This window comes from Aedes albopictus, chromosome 1 (assembly GCF_035046485.1).
Source record: "Aedes albopictus strain Foshan chromosome 1, AalbF5, whole genome shotgun sequence".
NCBI lineage: Eukaryota > Metazoa > Arthropoda > Insecta > Diptera > Culicidae > Aedes > Aedes albopictus.
This window is the reverse complement of record NC_085136.1, coordinates 81074217-81091625: the sequence shown is the minus strand read 5'-3', so window position 1 is coordinate 81091625 and position 17409 is coordinate 81074217. Positions and strand designations below refer to the sequence as shown.

The 17409-nt window shown below is 38.3% G+C and overlaps 1 protein-coding gene across 4 annotated transcripts in view; it reads right to left on the bottom strand.

Annotated features, from left to right (window-relative positions):
• The window catches only part of LOC109421984 (calaxin), a 53787-nt gene extending 41965 nt beyond the window's left edge, over nucleotides 1–11822 (bottom strand). For 2 of the 4 annotated variants that reach the window (XR_003892745.2, XM_062844903.1), the window contains exon 1: nucleotides 11284–11822. The gene's annotated coding sequence lies outside the window, so the exon portion shown is untranslated. The remainder of the gene's footprint in view (nucleotides 1–11283) is intronic. The other 2 variants (XM_062844904.1, XM_019696617.3) reach the window with 2 other exon arrangements.
• Nucleotides 11823–17409: the final 5587 nt, after the last annotated feature.

Sequence of the window (17409 nt, the reverse complement as noted above, 5' to 3'; positions counted from 1 at the left end):
TTGTGAAACATGGCTTTCTTCTGAAGATGAACTCAACTTCCACGATTTTAACATTATACGCCAGGATCGAGATGACCATTATGGAGGGGTTCTTTTGGGGATCAAAAAGACTTACTCATTTTATAGAATTCCAATCGTGACTCATCCTGGCGTAGAAATCGTCGCTTGCCAAATAAACGTAAAGGGTACAGAACTTTGCGTAGCTTCCGTTTACATTCCTCCAAGAATTTCAATTAACCGCCGTCATCTTTGGAATGCGGTTGCTGCACTATCACATCCAGTTTTAATTCTGGGTGATATGAACGCACATGGTACAGGGTGGGGCGAACCATGTGACGATAATAGAGCGGCCATTTTCTATGATTTGTGCGACGATTTCAATTTGAACATTTTAAATACAGGTGAAGTGACACGTATTGCATCTGACGGCAAAGAAAGTCGTCTCGACCTATCACTGGGGTCAAGTTCACTATCATTCGATTGCTTGTGGAAGGTAATCGAGGATCCTCATGGTAGTGATCACTTGCCCATTATAACCACCATAAAGCATAATATTGAAAGGTCAGACCAACCAATTCAGGTTCCTTTTGACCTCACAAGGAATATCGATTGGCAAAAATATGCAGAAGCGGTATCTTTTGGCATCGAATCATTCAACCCCCTCCCACCTTTGGATGAATATCGATTCCTGTCAGAACTGATATACAAGAGTGCATTAGAATCACAAAAACGACGAGTTCCAAGTGCAACTTTCAAAAGAAGACCCGCCACACTAGGCTGGGATGATGATTGCACCCAGTTGTATCTTAAAAAATCTGATGCTTTCAAAGCTTTTCGTAGGCATGGTACTTCAGATCTTTTTCAAGAGTATGCTAAGCTCGAAAGACAGCTGAAGAACCTGCTGAAAGCGAAGAAGCGTAGTTATTGGCGACACTTCATTGAGGGCCTCTCTAGAGAAACTTCAATGACAACGCTTTGGAGAGTGGCTCGCAACATGCGAAACCGCTCTTCTTCTAATGAGAGTGACGAATACTCCAACCGTTGGATATTTAGCTTCGCGAAAAAGGTCTGCCCAGACTCAGTCCCAGCACAACCGATTTCTTGGGAAACATCCTCAGGAGACGGTTCTCTGGACAGACCCTTCACTATGCTGGAATTTTCTATGGCTCTTCTTTCATCAAACAATTCCGCTCCGGGACGCGATATGATCAAGTTCAATCTTCTCAAAAATCTCCCAGATATCGCGAAAAGACGATTACTGGACCTGTTCAACTCATTGATGGAGAATAACATTGTTCCGCCAGAATGGAGACAGGTCAAAGTAATAGCTATTCAAAAGCCTGGTAAACCAGCGTCTGATCATAATTCATACCGCCCAATTGCTATGTTATCATGTTTAAGGAAATTGTTAGAAAAAATGATCCTATCACGACTCGACCATTGGGTTGAATCGAATGATTTGCTTTCAAATACACAGTTCGGGTTTCGCAAGGGCAAAGGAACAAACGATTGTCTAGCGTTGCTTTCAACAGATATTCAACTGGCCTTTGCGGAAAAGGAGCAACTGGCTTCAGTTTTCTTGGATATTAAGGGCGCCTTTGATTCAGTTTCCATAGGAATATTGTCAGAAAAACTGCACAATAGTGGACTTCCAGGAATTTTAAATAATTTCTTGTATAATTTGTTGTCAGAAAAACATATGAGCTTCAATCTCGGACAACTGACAACTTCCAGAATTAGTTACATGGGCCTACCCCAAGGCTCATGTTTAAGTCCCTTGCTTTATAATTTTTACGTGAAAGACATTGATAGTTGCTTGGAAGGACAATGCACGCTAAGACAACTTGCAGATGATGCTGTGGTTTCTCTAAAAGGCCCACATGCAGAAATGTTGCAAAGACCATTGCAAAATTCTCTAAATAATCTGTCAATCTGGGCAAGAGATTTGGGGATCGAGTTTGCTCCGCAAAAAACTCAATTGGTTGTGTTTTCTAGAAAGCGGAACCCAGCCCAACTGAAACTCAATCTTTTGGGAATAGAAATCGACCAGTCTTTGACTTCGAAATACCTTGGGGTCTGGTTTGATTCAAAAGGCACTTGGGGTACCCAAATCAAGTATTTGGTGCAAAAATGTCAACAAAGGATCAATTTTCTACGCACAATTACCGGAACATGGTGGGGTGCTCACCCGGAAGACCTCATAAAACTTTACAAAACGACTTTGTTCCATGTTTTCGAGTATGGCTCTTTCTGCTTCCACTCAGCAGCAAACTGCCACCTAATAAAGTTGGAACGAATTCAATACCGTTGTTTGCGTATTGCTCTCGGTTGTATGCACTCAACGCATAATGCGAGCCTAGAGGTCATGGCAGGGGTGAAACCTCTCCAGAACCGATTCTGGGAGCTCTCGCTAAGGTTACTTATCAAGTGTGGAGTGAGCAACACACTTGTCATTGAAAACTTCGAAGAAATGCTCAGTCTGAACACTCAATCAAAATTCATGAGAATCTATCTGTTCTACATGTCATCTGACATAAGCCTACCAAGTTATAATCCTCCTCGTGTACACTTCACTAATGACAGTTCCTCTGTTAAATACGATCTGTCCATGAAACAAGCTATTCATGGAATACCAGATCAACTTCGATGTCTATCTATTCCTCGCATTTTTAACGAAAAGTACCAAAATGTCAATTCCTGTAAGAGATTCTTCACTGATGGGTCTCGCATAAATGGATCCACTGGTTTCGGTGTCTTCAATGAAAATTTCACCGCCTTCCGCAAACTTCAGGAACCTTGTTCGGTTTATGTTGCTGAGCTGGCAGCAATCAATTTCGCTTTGGGGGTGATTTCCAACATGCCCGTAGACCATTTCTTCATCTTCTCGGATAGCCTTAGTTCGATTGAGGCACTCCGGTCGATGAAACCTGTAAAGCATTCATCTTACTTTCTTACAAAAATAAGGGAGCAGATGGGTGCACTGGTCGAAAGATCATACAAGATTACCTTTGTATGGGTCCCCTCACATTGCTCAATTTATGGCAATGAGAAGGCGGACTCTCTCGCAAAGGTGGGCGCACAGGAAGGTGAGATCTATGATAGAAGAATTTCACATGATGAATTTTTCCATTTTGTTCGCCAGAGTTCTCTTCAAAGTTGGCAAAATGATTGGCGAGATGGCCAGCTGGGACGGTGGTTACATTCCATTATTCCTAATGTTTCTTTGCGAGTGTGGTGGTATGGTCTGGATGTAAGTCGCAATTTCATTCGCGTGATGTCAAGACTTATGTCCAACCATTACTCGCTAGACGCGCATTTACACAGGATTAACCTCGCGTTGAGCAATGTTTGTACTAAGTGCGGTTCCGGTTATGATGACATCGACCACGTAGTTTGGCAATGCCCGGATAATGACGCCTCCAGAGCGCTACTATTGGATACCCTTGAGGCCCGAGGTAGACAACCCTTTGTTCTTGTGAGAGATGTGTTGGGGACCCGCGATGTCACATATATGGGATGTATTTCCGACTTTCTTCGCTCTGCTGGTATAAAAGTTTAATTCGCTTGTGTTTTCTTCTCCAGTTTTTTTTTTCTCTGTTTTGTCTTCTTTGTGTTACCAAGCTACTCCTGGCCATCCGGAAGACCAAGTCCCACAACAAGTTGGTACCAACACCGCAAGGCACCGAATTCGCTAGCAAGATGCGATTTACCCCCGGATGAGCAGCAGTGAAACCTTTGGCCCAATCCTTACCCTGTCCATCCTTCAAAATGTGACCTTCTAACCTCGAGCTGCCACGAGTACCCTGGCTTCCACCCATTACTAACAGATATCATTAAAAAGTTATTACTATGTATAGTGTATACTATTAAGTACAAAGAAAGATCTTCGGCTCCGTAAAGCGTTATACGCGATTGAGCCCCAAATAAATGAACTAGATAAAAAAAAAAAGTAATTATTGATTTTTAGTATGGAAAATACCCAAAAACTCATCTAACTCAAATTTACCCCGATAGAATATTTTCAAATTTTGCATTTATACATTACAGCCGAAATTCTAACATTCTATGAAGAAAAATCGGAGGTACATGAATGTTCGATAATAAATTTTGACACCGTGTGGTGAGCACGATGATAATGATGTGTGACTGTTGTTCCTTTTCCAGCTTGATTGGGATCGTTTATTATGAGTTCGACGATATCTAAGCTTCGGGGTCCGTTGTTAGAACTATAAGCTCGGAAGAGGATCAGGTGCAGTTAACAGGTTACTCATGATTTCCTAATTGTGGCGCCCCTGGACTGGTACACCCGCATGGAAATGCTTTAGTATTGTGTCATAAGAACATTTTGTGGTAGATTATTCTAAACCCGAGCGATGGTTTTTAAACAATGGAGTAAACAAATAAAATAAATAAAAATAAAAATAAAAATGAAAGTTATTTTTCATAAATAAAAAAAAACATTTTTAAGCTGCATCTAATTGAGCTTTAAATTGTTAGAAAAAGTGTCTGAAAGAGTAAGTAAAAAGTACAGGCACAACATGAGTGATCTAAATTATTACATTAGGGGTACACACTAAACAGATTAAATTGCTGCGTAAGCCATGATTTTCTGCTTATTTGAAATGTTTCATGATTTTGCGAATGAAATAATCAAATATTGCTTGGTGATCGCGCCGTTTAATCAGTTTAATCAGTTTACGCTGTTAAGTGAATCCCCCTATTATAATTCCATCATAGTTTTCTTGCATGAAGAATTGATTTAATTACCATGTTGAATCCATTACAATTAAATATTGATAAATATTCTTTAGATTGTTTTTTTTATATACTGAGTGCATAGGGCTTTCCTCAGAACAAAAGAATAGCAACTACTCAAGAAAAAAATGTATTCCATGACCTAATGAATTTTTGAAGAATTATAGAATTTTAGAAAAAAAAAAACATAGAATAATTTCTAAATTGGTTTGTGCCAAAATTACTCCTTGGATGTTTGGACTACTGAAAGAGTCTTTGAAGTTTCAAGTTTGAAGGATTTTACAAAGAGATCCCTGGAGATATCTCCAGTAAAATTTTCGATAGAATCCCAGGAGGCATATCTGCACGGGCGTAACCAAACCCGAGCAGAAGGGCATACCTTACAAATACCATGCGAAGAGCAGCATGTGCTCTAATACCTAAAATTGTTATTGCTGCGTTATTCTACGAAATGTTATGAGAACATCACAATAACAGTTGGAGGTATTTGAGCAGAATTTGGTATTGATGTAGTATTTGTTGGTTTAGTAGTGAAAATGACCGAAGCACAAGATTTGCTATTACATTATGAAATCATCGAACAAATGGAACATTTAATAACAAGAAAATTTGTTATTCAATAACTTTGGGATAACGAATACAGCACTTGAAATTTTAGGTCTGCATTCATTATTGAAATAATAAGACGTGTTATTTTCTAGGTGTTATTAATACAAAATTTTGGTATTCGTTTTTGTTATTTTGCCTCTTATTACCACCTAATGAAGGACATGTCAAGGTATGGTAGTATTTAAGATAAATACCATGATATGTTATTCTCTTGTTATTTTCTTCTGCTCGGGAAGGGGGTCAGGGGGGGGGGGCGTTTAACTATTCTAATAATTAAGATTTTTATCCAAAATTATCAAACCTTTTTAACTCGAGAACCAAAGGGAAATTTCGCCAAGTATTCTCCAAGAGAACCACTAATTTTATCATAGCATTTCACCAAATACCAAGCATTGTTGAATGACTAAATTTTGTGATGCTTATTCAGGGATAACAAAAACAGCATGTCAAATTTTCCAAATATGCCGGAACCGGTTCCAGTAGGGAAAAAGAAGGACTTTGTAGAACCATACGCTGCTATAGAGTGCAGTTATGTGCTACTGCTACACGAATTTTCACTAGTATTCAATTCAAACAATCGTCATGCTATTAGCAAAATACCTGGGATTTCTTTACGGATTCTTTAAAGGACACCTTGAGAAATTCCTTTGGGCATTTATTCAGGAACTTCGTCAATGATTCTTTCAGAAATTCCACAAGGGACGTTTCCAGGAGTTTCTTCTTCGTGAATTCTTACATGGGCATCTTGCAGGTTCCGATAGTGATGGTTCCAGGGTTTGTTCCAAAAAATGCTTCAAGAATTCATCCTACGATTCCTTCAGTTTTTACAGATACTTCTGCAAATATGCATCGACGAATTCCACCAGGAATGCTTCCATAGCTTTCTTCAGTGATTTCATCATGGAATGCCAGATAATGTTTCAAGAATTCCTCTATGGGTTTCACCAAACATTCCTCCGGGAATATATCCTGGGATATCTATAGAGGTTTCTCCAGTGATTGTTCCAATGTTTTTCCTCCAGGAATTTCTCCAGGGATTCCCAAAGGAATGTCAACAGAAATTCTTTAAGGTTTTTCGGCAAGTGTTTTTTTCTGAGATTTCTTCAGGAATTCCCCTAGAAATTGCTCCAAGAATTCAATCTGGAACAATTCGAAATATTTCAGCAGGAATATCTTCCAGAAACTTATACAGGAAATTTTACCAGAGGTTAGCTAAAAATAAATCCAGGGATTCACCCAGAATTTCTTCTGTATGTCTTCCAAGAACAACTCCAAGGATTATTCTGAAAATTCCTCTAAGGATTCCCCCAGGAACACATTTTAGAATCCCTTCAGGAATTCCTCTTGGAATTCTTTACAGTACTTCCAGTACTACAGTACTTCCCAGTACTGTTTAGGAATTACCTTAGGAATGCCTCTAGAAATCGCTATCGGTAGTACTCCTGGGGTTTCTTCAGGAACTCCTGTGGGGAGTCCTTCAGGAACTGCAACAGGGATTCCTCAAGGAGTTGATCCACGAACTCTTCTTAGAATTCCTTCAGGACTGATACTGGAGTAGTATCTACGGATAGTCAATCAAGCTCTCAAGCTTAAGCTTCCAGGCATGTACCAAGAATTTCTCCAGACATTCTTCCAGGACCTTAATCAAGGGCTCCTTCGGGTATTCGTCTAGGAAGTCCTTCAGAGATACGTTAAGAAATTCCTCTAGTTTTCGAGGTTCTCAGAGGGCTTCATGTGGGTTCATAAGTGTGTCATAGGATCTCAGGGGTTTTTCAGGTACGGTCCTGTGGCTTCTTTGGAAAATTTTCAAACTCCTTGAAACCCCTGGAATCCTCTGAACGACCTTGATATACAGGGGATGGCCAAAATGTTTGGGATAGGCAACTTTTTTTCTCTAACAAAAAAATTCAACATGCTGTAACTTTTCATAGAGTGCATCAAAAAATCTCAAATTTTGACTGTTTGTCAACCTATTATATGTGCATCTTTGGTACAAATTTGGGCTCGATTGAATAATTTTTCGCGAAGTAAGAACCGTTCGGGTAAAACACAATTATTGAGATAATAAATGTTTGAAATGTCATATCGCGGAAACCAGTGAACCGAATTGAATGAATTTTTTAACGTTCATCAACAATATATTGATACTTAATACGACGTTATAAAATGTAATTATTTCTCACGGTGAATTAAGTTACACTGGGTTGAAATGTTCACCCATATAGAGAAAAATAAGTCAAATTTACAATACCACACAAAAATTACTAAATGTGTTCTTCCGTCAAGCTAAATAGGCTCCAATATATCTGATTAGAGATAACTTGAGAACAGAAGTGGAATATCTTTGGATATCAGCACTAAAATTTATTAACACTGATGTGAAAAACCCAGATTAATCCACCTAGTGGTGATAGTGCCTTTCTCGTCGAATATGTACTCAAGAGCCATAATCCGAAGTGTTCCTGAATTCTGAGAATACTCTAGAACGGAACAAATCTCATTTTCTTCTTTTGTCACAGTGCTCGTTGACTTATCAATGGGCGAGTAGAGTTGATAAATAATTAATGTATTTGATGAAAAAATACCCAAACAATGAGCAAATCCGCTTAACTCATCGGATTTGGTAATAAATTTTCTGTAGGACTTTAATTTCACTTTAAAATTTAAAAAAATATTGGTTAAGGGGAATTAAAGTCATAATGGACACCCTAAGCAAATGAGTACGTTAACGTTAAGCCTGTATAACAGAGAAAACCTTAACCTTGTGGGCTTCGTGGTCGTGCGGTTAGCGGCGTCAGTCGTTTAGGCGTATTGTGAGTGCTACGGAGTGAGGGTTCGATTCCCGCTCCAGTCGGAGGAAACTTTTCGTCAAACGAAAAATTCTTCACTGGTCCACTGGGTGTTCCGTGTTGTCCGTTGCCTAATGTTAGTGATTGTTCAGTCTGTGCAACCTCTGGTTGAAGACGGTGTAGTGTCTTTTTTTAACATATTATCAGTTGGCTTACAACTTTAGTATGATTCCTACGTATTTCAATCATTTACGGCAGGTAGAATATTGTGAAGAAATAATGAATTGTAAATCGTGTGTTTTTTTTTGGGCTAGCAGAGAAGGTACGGGGCGAAATGGACACCCTTGCATATTTTATGCTAATTCTTTGATTACATCGATCAATTAAGTAACTTGCCCACGGAGATCGATACCACAGGTAAAATACTCCATCTTAGACGAGTTTACAAAACATCAAAGTTAATTAAATAAACTTTAGGCTAAAATAATCCAATTGATTTTTTCCAAACACTCTTAAATGTCTAACAGTATGCAATGCGCGTACATCCATTCGTAATTGCCAGTGTTCAGTTCGCCCCAAATCGACTACAATATTGAAATTTCTATTTTGAGTAAATTCTAATCACAATCAGATCAAAGTTTTTTTGATCCCATTTCAGGACCCAAATAAGTGTGCAAAATTTGGGCACGATCAGTTTAGTGGTCTACGTTTTACGCATCGCGTTTGAAGTTTGTATGGGATTTTACATGAAAAACACACACTTTTTTGCATTTCTCTCATAACAAGCTCGAATTTGTCTAAAACCATGTAACCGATAAAGTGAAAAACATAGTCTAGGGTGTCCTGAAAAACATTGTCGAAGTTCATGAAGTGATCTGATGCTTAGGAAAAAAGTTATAGCATTGGCATTGCTTGGCGAAACAGCATGATTTTGTTGTTATTGTTATTCCTTTACATGTTAAAACCTGAAGACTGGCATGGGAATCGTTGGTTATAACTATTTTCCATTGGCGTAAATAAACAAACATCGGATCGCTTTGCGGTCTTCAACAAAGTTTTTCAGAACATCCTAGGCTACCATTTTACAATATTGGTTGAAAAGTTTCAGATAAACTTTTTCAACTTATGACAAAAATGCAAAAAAGTATGTTTTCCCATACAAAATTCAATTGCAATGCGCAAAGTGTAGACGCAACCGATCGTGCTCAAATTTTGCACAGATACTTAGGACCCGAAACGGAACCAAAACAGCTTTGATCTGAGAAAACGGTTCCGATGACCCACTCTATTATCCATCGCTAAATCTACGTATACATGTAGATAAGGTAGCAACCCGGGTAGAGGTGAATAACAAACCAATAACTAAAGAATAACATATTTTGTCATCATATCTAAATTTGCAATTCTTTAGTTCTTTTTGAATAGCTCAGAATGACACATAAATTACAAAATATGCTATCATTGTAAAACTTGTAATTGACGAGTTATTACTAAATAATATAATAACATAATAATAACAAATGTTACTATCATACTATCCCGCCACAATATCAAAACAATAACATAATTTACCATCATATTAAAATATGTTATTATTTTAACATTCGTTTTGCTATTATTTTGTTTTTACAATGGCAAAATCAGTTATTCTTTAGTTGTTATGCCATAGAAATTCAGTTATTATTTTTGTTATTTTAACTCTTATTTCAAACAAACTAATAGCAAATTTTGCCATTCAAACATTCTATTTTAATGGTAAAATTTGCCCTTCATTTGCCATTTCGCTCTACCCGGGAATTCACTTGTTTTTGTGGTGGACACACTAAAACACTCGTAATACCTTATTTGCTGCTGCGTTGAAATTATAAGAATTTCACCATATGAAAAACATATTTCAATTTCATTGATATTTAGGGTATTATGGAGGCATATGAATGGTACTTTTGAAAAATAGAACGACGACTTGTTCCTTTATACTTATGCATTAAAAGCTTAGCATAAAAGTCAACGGTTGCGGCAAAAATAGTTTCGCCCCGGGTGTCCATTATGTCCCGATCTCCCCTATTTATTTGTGACCATCCTCAAAATGATGAATTACGAATAAGATTTCCAAGGGGGACCCCTCCTGACTTAAGGACAAGGTATTTGGAGTACATAGCTCAAAATTTCTAGAGTACCGTTTTTTAGAACCGTTGAACGGATTTGGATTAAAATACATCACGCTGTTGACAACCACTGAACAATTAGCGTGATGCATTTTCATCCAAATCCGTTCAACGGTTCTAAAAACGGGGCTCCAGAAATTTTGAGCTATGTACTCCAAATACCTTGTCCTTAAGGAATTCCTCTAGTTTTCGAGGGTCTCAGAGGGCTCTAGGCTGTTTCATGAGTGTTTTAGAGGATCTCAGGGGTTGTTCAGGTGCGGCCCTGTCGCTTTCCTGAACAAACCTTCAACTTCCCTGAAAGTCTCCTGGAAGCCCCTGATATTCTCTGAATGACTCTCATATCTCCCGTAACCCTTTGAAACATCCGCCTGGAGTTCTTCGGAAATCACCTCTCAAACTTCTCTAGAGGCCCCTCATATGCCCTCTCATGAAATGCCCCTGAAACCCCCTTTTATTACTTTCCATGGAACTCTTCGGAAATTCCTTCTGTTTCGCCTTCTAATATCCAGTTATACTGCAGCCCAAAATGCGATGTTCAACTGCGTTTTAGACTCTTTGCTGATACGACTTATCGTCTTCCGACACAGGTTCATTATTGGTTGTTTCACCCTGCGGCATCCGTTGTTCATACAAACAAACCCCCTGCAACAAACACTCCATAACTCCACGATGCTTTCACACCAGTAAGCTAACGTGACTTCGCCATTCCGATACACCGCGCGGTTCAACTCACTCTCACCACATTGTCACGCTACAACAAGCAGTAGTGGAGCGATCTACAATTTGCCTCGCCTTCACCACAGTGACAATGAATTGCATATCCCAAGGCGCATTAAGAAATTGACACCATTCGACACCGCCAAGCTGAAGACCTTCATTGGAAACCAACCGTCACCTTAATTACTAAAGTTTTGTTGGAGAACTATGATTTATGAAAATGTTTTCAGCTCGGTCTCGTTACTTACCTTGGACCGGGCGATGTTTTTCAACGATGAATCGTAAAACTTTTTAATTAACAACAACATTTGAATGAGCGAACGGCAAGTTCCGCCATGAGCCAGTTTTGAGCTAAACCAACGAGAAACAATATTTCCGCTATCATTGCATGAAAATCTACGAACTTCTCGGCGCAAAACTCCCAAATCGGAACGAAAAAGCGCGTGTTTCACGCGAGTTTCCTTCTCGGTTTTATTTTTCCCGGAGCGCGCACTTTTCCAAACAACAACCACACGACGAAACACACTTTTCAGGTCGGTTCAAAAATGGAGGAATCTTTTCACACACAAAATTTAAACTAACCGTTCCGATCCCGGTCGGAACGGCTCTGGAACAGGTCCGAGCTGGCCGCCAAGGTCCCACTCGACTGGGTGATTTACCGGTTTGCAGTAATAGAGCGTAACGCAAGGATTCGATTCACCGCAACCCGACACAGTGCTGCATGCAAAGAAAGCCTATTTTTATGGTTTATTGATACAAACAAACTCAGGTTTAGGTGGGATGACGAGTATGAGTGATGGAATGTGATGGCGGCTTGGGAAATGACGTGATATGAGGGGTAGAAGCGAATTGATTTTGTGTGGGAAAACTTTCTTTGGATAAAGTGAAACAGTGAACCGCTTTGGCGATGAGAACTATATTTAAACGAAAGCGAAACGTAGACATAGGGTACAGCAGTTGGTCTGTATAATCAATATAGCTTAGATTTGAAGTTTATGCATACAAAAAAGAGAAAACAAACCTAGATGAGTGTCCACCAACCAGTATGCTGGTTGGTAAATTAGGTCAATAATATTATTCAACCGAAAATACCACTCGACAGAATTTAGCTCGCGCTAGAGTTCTTCTTAAAAATAAAAAAATCCTAATTAATCCACCTAGTGGTGATAACGCCTTTCTCGTGCCTTCGAAACCCCATTTTAACAAAACTCAAGTGACATGTTGATGAGTATCGCACTTTCATACGTTTAACAAAAATCCATTTCAAAGCACCAGAAATCATATCGTTTATCTGGCTTTTGATATTTGAGCCTTAACCCTTTGGAGCCGGAGGGGTCATATATGAGTGAAGCAAAAATCGACCATTTTCAACCCCCCCTTCCCCCTATGTCACACTTTTTGTATGGATCGTCACACTTTGCTAAACCTACCTCCCTTCCCTCCCCCCTCGAAGCATGACGTAATTTATGGATGTTCTCTATGACCACAACATAGAAATGGCTGTATAAATTCACCCCTTCGATAAGACAGAATACTGCCTTCGGCAAAGTTGCTGCAAATTGAGTCCTCTATTAGGGAAAAATGGGAATATTTGTATTTGAGACTTCATTGATAACCTAGAACATCCTGAACGCCATGAAATTCGGAAAAACGAAATAATTGACAAACCAGTTGTTCTAAAAGCTGAAATTTAATGTGGGTTTCAGTTATATTTATTCATCGAGCCTTCGTCAAGAATATCAAATGGTGTTTTATATTTTGGGATGTCCTAGGTGTTCCAAACTGTCCTATAGTGAAGTCCTTCAAATCTACAAGAATAATTTTCGCCACAAATAAAAGCATTGCATAACTTACTGGGATCCGTGAAGCTCTTGACATCTACTATGTCATTTATAGACACTATTGGTCAGCCAAACTGCTTTGGAGTTCAGAACTTCAGGTCTACACTTGTAACAAGAACAATATCTGTTATACCGCAGTTACTGGGGCAATCTGAAGTCTACTAGCTTATTATAAACTTTTGAGACCTTCAGGGTCGTCCAAACTGTTGTATGATGAAGTCCTTCAAATCTACAAGAATAACTTTATGTGTTTTCGCCATAAATAATAGTATTGCATAATCTGCTGGGGTCCACGAAGCTCTTGAAATCTCAAATGACATTAAGAGATACTACTGGGATATATCAGGTCAGATAAACTACCATGGAGTTCAGGACTACAGGTCTACACTCGCAGCAACAGCCATATCTGCTATAATGAGTAACGTTGCATATTTATCCGTGGTTACTGGAGCAATCTCAAGTCTTCTTTTATATTATAAACCTTTGGGACATTCAGATTCGTCCAAACTATTCTATGATGAAGCGCTTAAAATCTACAAGAAAAACTTTATGTGTTTTCACCATAAACAATAGCATAGCATAATCTACTGGGATTCGTGGAGCTCTTGAAATCTCAAATGTCGTTTAGAGACACTATGGAAATGTTCAAGATCAGCCAAACTATCTTTGAGTTCAGAACTTCAGGTCTACACTCGTAACAACAGCTATATCTGGCATGCTGAGTAACGTTTTATAATCAATCGTGGTGACTGGAGCAACCTGAAGTCGACTATATATTACTATGAACCTTTGGGACATTGACGGTCGTCCAAACTATCCTGAAGTTTAGCTTTTGATAGTAACAGTAGTCATTCTTACAATGAACTTTAAACTGGGTTCTGTAATCCCCCTGGCCTATCATGAGTCACTCCAAGATAGCTTTGAGATATTCCAAATCAACAACACTACTACGGAGATCATAGCTTCAGGTCTACACTTGTGATACTAGCTTTTACCACTACGTTAAGTGGTGATACATAATCCACTGTATTTACTAAAGTAGTTAGAGGAACAATAAGCGTTGTTATATATTTTGGGATATTATGAGCTTCCTTACTGTTATGAAGCTTAGTTGATAAAAGCAACCACAGTAACTTTCAGAAGACTTACTGGTCATGATAGATTACAAATCGTAGGTTTGTATAATGAAAGAAGTTACCGTTACACCCGTAGATTATAGGATCTAAACTCAAGAATAGTTTGGATGACCTATGATATCCAGAAAAAATATTCTGCACCGTTTTTATGCGTTTGGCCACCAAAACTACAGAAAAACGTAGAAAAAACTCCATAATAACGCTTGGAAAAATTCCGGGTTAAACTTTGTGCTTAAACTCTTTAAAAAGAGCCACTATCTTGAAGTTTGAGCCGCATGTTTGGATCCACCATCTTGAAAATTCTGGTCGCCATTCCTGGACTTCAGCCATCTTCTCCATACTACCGGCGCTGTCGATAAACTACGTAGACTACTTAAGCCCCCCATTAGTGACGCTTCATATACTAGGCGCCCCTCCCGGGTAGAGGTGAATGGCAAACCAAAAACAAAAGAATAACAAATTTTATTGTCATAACTTATTTTGTCATTCATGAGTTCTTCATGAAGAGCTTAAAACAACATGTGTGTTGGGAAGCAGTATCATCCGATCCCTCTCAGACTACAACCCTGAAATCCCTCTGAGTTAACTGCGAACTTCAGCTCGGTGTGAACAATGCATTAACTGCTGGCTAGGCCATGAACACATCAAGAGGAGCAGATCAAGCTAGAAAGCGAAAGTGATTTCGGTGATAAACAACGGTTCGTGCACGTAGAGGTTTTGATAGGTGATATTGGGATACCCGGAGAATGGAAGAGAGTGGACCTATTTAGATTTACAGTGGTGAATATGTTGGTAGGAGATTAGGAGATGCCCGTAAAGAGTAGGAACTCATTCTCGCACCTAGGGAATCTACGTTTCGGGTTTAATGATGATTTTAGGATGTATTCGGCAACAGTTCACATCAACCATCCGATTAGATCGCAGGCGCGTCGGTTAAGGGCCTCCGTTCAGGCAATTTCTGTAATCTGTGTTTAGTGTTAAGATAATAAATGTTAACCAGTAAGACAAATAAATATAGTCCGTTGTAGTTCATGTTTTTGTAAATATAGTGTTTTATTGTACCGCGAGTGTTTAACCCTTATGTGGCCGGCAGGGTACCCGGGTACCCAGCACCCATTTAAAACACACGGTGTAGAAAAAAGCAAAAAGTTTGCCGGCCACATAACGGTTAATGTTTGTTACGGAAGAATAGTGCCCCCAGATCCAGTGCCCACTGGACAAACGACTACGAAAAGGTCGTTAAAGGATTACGTCGCCCACTCCAAATCAACCACCCACCGGCCGAGTGTTGGAGAGCCTTCCCAACCCAGTCGAAGGAGGTAATTCGCCGGTTCCCCAACAATGTGAATAGCATACTATGATATCATATCAAAATATTCCATTCGCTTGTCATTTTAAAATTTGGAAGAATAACTACTGAATGTCTTATTTTGCTATTATAACAAATTTTGCAATTGGTGAGATATTGTTGACCTTTTGCGAGTTTGATAAACTCGCAGTTTTGGCACTTATCAAGAACAACATAATGACAAAATTTGAATTTTGGTTATTCTAATGGTAAATTTTGATATTTGTTTGCAATTACTTTCCATCCAAAAAACTTATAAGTTTTCATTTTGTTATTGGAATAAACAACTTAATATACCCTTCTTTTGGATGACAAGGGAATAACTAATTTTGATATTGTTCTATTTTTAATAACTCAATAATGGTATATTTTGCAATTCTCTATCTTAATTTTTTTGTTCTTGGTTTGCCATTGTAATGTCAAAATTTGATATTGTTTAGTTATTTTATCGAACAATGTCAGTTATCATTTTTGCCCTTTTGTCACTTATTTTAAACAAATCAATGACAAATTTTACCATTCAGTAATTCTTTTTGAACGGTAAAACTTGCAATTGTTTTGTAATTCTTTTCTGCCCGGGCTCCACCTTTTGCCGAAATTGGGAAAACCCCTCCCTTTGTGCCACTTCTGTGCACGGGCCTGCACACATACAGACATCACCTCAATTCATCAAACTGAGTTGATTGGTATATGTGACTTGACCCTCCGAGCCTTCTATCGAAAATTCGTTCATTGAGTGAACATATAGCCTTTCAGTACACTTTTGTGTACGAGAAAGGCAAAAAAGTACAATTCTAGGAGGATTTTTTTTTACAAAGATTGGGAGATTCTTTCAAAAATCGCTCTATAGTTTTTCTTTAGAATTTTAAAATATTTTCTGAAATCTTTTCAGAAATTATTGCTTTATTTTTTCCAAAGGTTCCTTCAGGTATATCTGTATTTATTCAAGGATTTTTTCAAGCATAATTTCTACTAAAAAATTCTATACCAACTCAGGGCTTTTTTCAATAGCTCATGAAAACATTGATTTGGATTTATTCAGAACTTCCTTCGGGGATTCTTTCGGAAGTTTTTCTTCATAGATTTTCTCAACAGCTCCTGCAAAAATTACTCTGAATCTATTCCTTGGCGTAGGAATTTTGCAAGATTTTTTTATGAACATGGTACACAGGGGCAAGTTAAAACGGGAAATTTTGAAATAGTTTTCAATACATTTAAACAAATTTTCTTTCATCAAAAGATTGTTTGAATCAAAAAGTATGTGTTATGGCGTTCCAGCTGTTCAAAATTATTGGATAACATCATGTTAACTCGCTGTTTCTTCTTGCCACACCCGTCTCAACTTGCCCCGTTGACCTTCCCGATATTATTCCGAAGATTCGTACAAAACTTTTTTTTTCAATTTCTTCGGTGATCTCCAAATAATTCCTCCATGATTCTTGTTTCTGCAGGATTCCTTCAGAAAACTTTGTTGCAATTTCTTCAAGTTATTTTAAAGAGATTCCTTCAAAAATGCCTTAACGGATTTTTCCAGGAGTCCCTCAAGAAATTTCTCAAGTAAATAAGTTCTCATTGGAATTAAATCGCAGAGTTCCTCCGGAAGTCTCCCAAGATTTCTTTTCAGAGCATTAAGGGAATATCTTTAAGTTTTTTTTTTCAGAATTTCTCTTAGGTATTATCCGGGGCATTCATTCACGAATTGCTGCACAGATAACTTCAGAAGCTGCTTCAGGAATTTTTGTCCAATTTTCCATTTTCTGGAAGAAATTTCAAGAATTGCTTCAGAGATTCCTTAAAGAACTCTTCAGTATTTTTTTGTGAAATTTCTGGAAGAAGTTCTTAAAAAGACCTGGAGAAACCCTGGAGAACTTTCAAAAAAAATTCCTGTGAAATTTATAAAGAGAAATTTAGATAAATTTTTGAAAAAAAAAAACTTTATGGAAGAACTTTTGAAGAAATCCCTTGCTGATTCTGAAGAAGTGTCCAAAGAGAAAAACATCTCTTAAAAGGAATTTCAAAAGAAATCCTAGTAGGAATTTCTGAAAAAAA